Below are 6,246 nucleotides of genomic sequence, written 5' to 3'. Positions count from 1 at the left end.
CACTCACCTGCCACATCAGTTTCCGGGGGCTGCAGTCACAAAGCACCACAAACAAGGCGACTTAAACAACAGAAACGTGATGTCCCATGGTTCTGGAGTTTGCAGCCCCGAAGCGGGCCTGCGTTCAGCCACAGTGGCAGCCTGATCTTGCAGCAAGATCCAGGCTCCAGAAATGGGAGAGATTATTTTCTGTTGTGGAGAAGCTGCCCTGCGTGTGGCGTTTTGTAATAGCCGCCAGGACGGACTGAGACCTGTCTGCCCAGCAGGGCCAAGCAGCCTCCTCCGGAGTCTTATCATGGGAACTTTGAGCAATGAAAGTTCGCCTCAGCGTAGGGACCTGGGGGTGAATGCAACCTCACGCTCCGAGTGCCCCAGTGGCAGAGACGCCGATCCGTAGTTGCGAAACGCTTCCGAGAATGTGCTCAGTTTAATGGAGCCAAGATCCGGGTTGAAGGCGGCTCTCTTTAGAAGGTCAGTCTCTTCTCTGCGGCAGATCGCTGCCTCGAGCCCCCACGGAACTGGCCGGAGATCCTGGCAGAGAAGATGCAGGCTCTGGTAATAAGCAGGGCACGGGGCCGGCGGCTTGGGAGGCCGGAGGATCACGCGGTGGCCAGGCCAGCCGTGGATCCCGCGTCCACCGACGTGGCGGGTGGTTGCTGCGCCCAGCCTGTGCTTTCTGTTGAGTGCTGACAGTCCCCGCAAATATGAATATAATAGTATTTGGAAGAAGTTAATGTTATAAACCATTATTAATCATCATTTCTTAGGAAACAAAATTAGTTTATGGTGTTGGTTAATCAGTCAACGGTTAGAGAGGGAAAGAGGAAATGACAAACCCTGAGGGTCGGTGAGGGACGGGAGGTGCCATAGGTCGTTCTGTTTTGTGGTAAAATGTCCACGGCGGCGTTTGTGTGCGTTTGCAGTGAGCTTGGGTGACGAGCTTCGCCGTCCCCGACGTACTGGCCTTAAGCGAGAAGGGCCATGAAACAGCACGAAGAAGCTTAGGAGTAGGGTGCCCGAGTCTGTGTCGTTGGGGCTGCCCGCAGGTGACTGAGCAAGCTCTCTGACAGAAAGTGCCACCGTAGAAGGGCACTCCGGCCTCACACAGGGAGCGGCGCTGACAGTAGCAGGTTTCCGAGTGACCTTTCCCGCTGAAGAGCCGTCGACGGCTTCCCTTTGCCACCTGGATGACATCGAAGCTCCTCGGCCTGGCACGTGTGGCTTCTCCGAGGGGTGCCTGCTGGGTGCTGTGGCCTCCGCCTCAGCCTCAGGGTGGGCAGTCTCTGCCTGAGCAGCACTGATCTGCGGTCCCTCGCTACCCTGTGCCCACACCCCTCTTCTGCTCGTCTAACTCAGGCCATCCTTTAAGAACTTATTTGGACGTGATCGCCTTCTTTCAATGAAGCCTTTCTCGACTCTCTCCCGGGGCCCAGGAGCCCCTTCTCCTCCTGCAGGCCCTAACGTCTCTCCCTTATCGCTACGCCAGTGGCCTAAGTTAGGTGTCTGTCTCTCCCATTATCCTATGAAGTATCTGCAGAGAAGGACTATGCTTTATTCATCCTTGTGCCCCACAGCCTGGGATGATAAGTAAACGATGAGGTGGATGGATAGAAAGCCTCGCCCGGCTGAGTTCCAGACCTTTTTGGAGACTCTGCGTTATCATCCACGACTTGGTTGGTCTAAGGCGTGGAGGGCGGGTGCACGGTGGATGCGAAGAACACGTTCCAACGTTCTGATGAAAATGGCTACAGTCGACTCAAAGACAACTCGCTCAAAAGCATTTCATTAAATCGTTGCGGCCGCCCAGATAGGAGCCATGCTTCCCAAGTCCTCTTTCCCTCCCTCCGGTGGCTCCAGGTGACCGGCTCCTGTCCCTGGAAACGAGGCGCTGTCTCTGGGCCGAAGAGGTTAAGAAGCAGGTTGGCTGTCTCCACGCTCTGTCGTCTCCCACCTGCCTGCTGGAGGTCGAGGAGTAACTGGAATGTGAGCTGGAGGCCAACTTCCATTGTGATGAAAGCCACTAGTTTTTACCTCGTTTCCAGCAGCTGGTATTAGCTCAGCTACCACTTCTGTGCTAATTATGCAAAGCCGAGGGGCAGGCCTGCTGTAGGGTGACATCGGTCCAGAGGAAGGATAGTTTTTGGCTTCTCACGAAGTCGCCTTCCGCCAGCCAAGCTGTAGAACTTTGGGCTGCATCAACTCAAAGATGGGATGTTTTGCCAAGTTGCACGCGGTCGCTGTACAGGTTAGTGGCGACCCTATCGGGCCTGGCCATCAGTTATTCTCCATGGACAAGGAAGTTCAGGAAGAATGGACGAAAAAGCTCCGCCCTTTGGACGTGTTATCCACAGACGCAAGAAATTGCAGAGTTTGTGAACATCCAGTGCAACGCTCAAGAAGTGAATTTTATCATCAGACAAGTCAGTGATGTTTGCAAAATAGTTTAAAATCTTGGCTCCCCATGTGAGAAAGAGAGGTCCCCCCACTCCATGTTTAATTCTAACTCTCTTATAAAACACACGAGGGACAGGAAGTGAATCTGGTTACAAATAAAAGCTAAATTTTCCAGCCCGATGTGATCCTCCCAGAGGTAGTGGAATGCCATGGGGAAATAAGAAATGGCTGGATAGAAAATTCAGTTAGCCTTTTGCAAACTGATTTTGCCTGTACGTTTTAAGCTGAAAATAATCTTTAACTTGTCCTTTCCCCTTTTATCCCTAAATACGGCCTGCTGGCTCAGTGGCCGAAACACATTTTCATGCAGTCCTGTTCACTGTGAACCAACCTGTTGAATGCTCAGTAGATACTTAGAAAACCTTATAACTCAGAGGAAAAACATGGAGAGAATGAGGAAGAGAGAAGGAAGAACCGAAGAGAAGGAGGCGGAGGTCAGGCTCTCTGAGCCGGTCACCCCGGCCCGTCTCGGACGCTCTGCCCGAGCCTGCGGGTGGGCAGGGTCCTTGCTTGACGGACCGGGGGCTGAGCTCCCTCCACGGGAAGCACCCAAGCAGGCTGGGGGGCCCTTTCCCAGAGCTCACACTACTTGGAGAGGGAGGGCGGAGGGCGGCTCTTCCAAACCTGAGACTGGATGACAAGAAGAAGTGGCCAGCGATGCGCCTCTTAGGTCTCGCAGGCCCCAAGGGACGGCTGATTTTGCCGAGCTCTGCGAAGTAAACCCACAGGAAGACAGTGGGCACGAGCCGGTCGGGAGGGTGGGGGAGGAGTTCCCACGCAATACGGGATTCGCCTGCTCCGAGGCACAAATGGTTCTTTGACTTAAAGCAGTGATTATTTCCTCGGCTCGCCAGCACCAGGCTGCCGGCCTTTGAGCTCTGTTGCTGCCTTGCCGCCATCAGAATTAAATTACTGAAAGGTCAACGTCGTTAACACACAGCCGAAAGGGGTGAAAATGCCAGACAGAACACCCGTGAGCACCTAGGGCCCCGAGACACAAGCTCAGCTGCCGTTTGTTTGTGTTACTGTTATCAGTTGCTGGGAGGTGCACCAAGGTCAAGATCAGAAGCCTAAACCCTCCTGTAGAAGCTGACACCTCACAGGGTCAGCCAGCCCCCTCGCTCTTGGGTGGATCGTCACCCCTCCCCACTGAGACTTCCCAGCCAGGTGGAACCTCCTTGGTGCTAGACACCTGCTTCTTTGTATCTCAGATGACAGTTACTAGGGACATTTGTGAATACGTGAGCATGGATTAATTTACTGGTCAGAGTTCCACACAGGGAATATCGCATGAGATAAGTCCCCACTGCAGGAGGACCGTGAGGAGTCCCGTGGTCCAGGTCCCGCTCCAGGCCGGCGGAGACTTTGTGTGACCTGAGATTAGTCACTTCACTAGCATTTCTGTTTTCGAGAGTGGAAATTGCTTTCTCGTTGATATAATCCGAGAGAGGATCATACGATGTAATTGGTTCATAATTAACACTCGGGATTTTGTGTGTGTCTCTGTAATGAGACCTATTAGCTATCAGGTTGACACCAGTTCTTCATTAGAGATTAAATTATTTCAGAATAATAGGTAAGCGAGGACATATCAAGAGACCGGAATTTAGCCTTATGTAGCTTGGTGTGACAAGCTCAATGCTGCTGGCTTGATTCGTGACCTTGGATAAATTGTGTTCGTTTGCTTATGTGTTTGTTTTTGTCTCTCTAGGCTTTAGTTTCCTTATTTTAAAGTGGGAGTATCAGACCAGGAGACCTCTGAGGTCCCTTTCAACTCAAAAATGGTGTGATTCCAAAAAAGGCAATGTAAATGTAGCAGCATGGAGCAGAATATGCTCAACTACCAGCTCATTCCCGTGATCAAAGTTCCCACTATTTGAATCACTTTCAACCATGCATTTCGGACGGGTCCTGTGCTGCCATCTTTGAATATGTGACACCAGAGAGAGAGGCACCTCATTATGATTTTTTTGGCCATTTGTTTATCAAGCAAATTAGCCGTGGACTAGCAGACAGTGGGCTCTTCAAGAGCTGAGACCCAAGATCAGTTTGTACTGAGGTGGGTATCATGTCCCAGGTTATAGGTGTTGCCTGGAGAAGGGACGCTAAGGACAAATTCTCGTCGCTTCACAGTTCTGTCCAGGGCGGCCTTGATTTCCAACTGACATTGAAGATGTAAAAAAAAAAAAAAAGACGTTGGTGATCCTGAAATTTTTTTTTTTTTTGGAATAGAGAAGGCAACAGTGAGTAACATGTCGTGATTGAGAACTTCACTAGTTAGTAATTATTACTGTGAGACTCACAAAGGTAATTACTCTGTAGTAATAAAGCCGGGGAGAGAATAAAGCCATGGCCAGTGAGTAGAAAGGGACAAAAGGCTGCGAGAAACCCATCTCCTCCCCTTCACTTGCGTTTGCTAGGATGTGGGACGCTCTCCGGGAGACTTCGCACTAGCCTACCCGTTCCTCAGGCTCTGCGTGAAGTAACACCCCCACCAAGACCCGCGCTCTTTTCCGTGTCCAGTTAAACGAGCACTTGGGGAGGGCGACCCAGTGCTGCAAGATCTGAACGCACCCCTGGTCACTGCACTGTCTGAAGACATCGCCGCCTGTTGTTTATCCCGATACTTAATGTTCCGTTCTGTCTACGCCGAAGGCATGTTTGATGTCTGATGTGGTAGCTCATTCACTGACTTCATTGCAAGACTGACGCTGTCCTTTGGACATAAGACATGCTCGGTAAACATTCAGAGAATGACAAAGAGGCAGTCACCACGCCCAGTTAGAGACCATCAATCGATGAGAAGAAATGCTAGTTTCTGTCAAATTATAATGTAATTGAGAAAACACAATTCGATCTATCAAAACTCAGTGTCGTAAGACCTTTGGGAATAACGTATGGTGCACGGGCCTTTATTACTAATGCAGGTAAACAATCATACCTCTTTAAAAACATACTTAGGCTAATTCAGGCAAAATAGCCATCTGGGCTCACAGACCAATGCTCTATCTCTAGCCACGGTCGTGAATCAGATGTTCTCAAGACAGCTGAGGATCAGAGGGACACCAAAACAACCTTGTAAATCCTCAGCCTTGTCTGTGCACAGTGAAGACTCTATAAATCACCCTCACAAATAAAATCGAAACTCTGCGAGGCTTGGGAAAATGTCATGTGCAAGGCTGGGAACTGGGAGATTTGAGAGCGGCCCCACCGGCGGGGATGTCCCTGAGCTGTGACTCATGAGCGTCCTGGTTAGGACTCGGGGTGTTTCACCGAGGACAGGCTCCCACCCACTGCACCCTAGACACGGACAGTGCCTGACAGAAATGGGGAATCCGAGCAGTGTGCGTGGGAGGGACAGGGACCTCGTCACCAAGATGTAAACAGATAGCTCAATGTCAACTCTTTACCCTTCTCGCAAGCTAAAAGTTAGCCTGCCACATTTTATGGAGACAAAAGTATCGGCATTTTTCCTGCGCTGGCTTCCGCCTGCAGGAATTGAGATTCGGGTGCCAGGTGACAGTGACACGTGCGGTGGGCTGCGTTACAGAAGGGAAGCTTGGAGCTTAGGGAACTCGAATTTTCTGTAATGTGGGGTACGCTTTCCCGATCTTCGCTCCAGAGGGAACCATTATCACCGTCTTTTGGGGTGCTAACCATACAAACAGACCGGAGAAGGTAGTCAGGACACGCAGAAGCGTGGGGAAATGGCCCCAACACAAGGATCTTATATTCTAGTGACAAGCCAAACAGATGGATGGATGGATGGATGGATGGATGATTGGACGAATG

This window comes from Pteropus medius, unplaced genomic scaffold, assembly GCF_902729225.1.
Source record: "Pteropus medius unplaced genomic scaffold, Ma_sr-lr_union100, whole genome shotgun sequence".
In the NCBI taxonomy this organism is placed as follows: Eukaryota; Metazoa; Chordata; class Mammalia; order Chiroptera; family Pteropodidae; genus Pteropus; species Pteropus medius.
Note: the sequence above shows the minus strand (reverse complement) of the source record.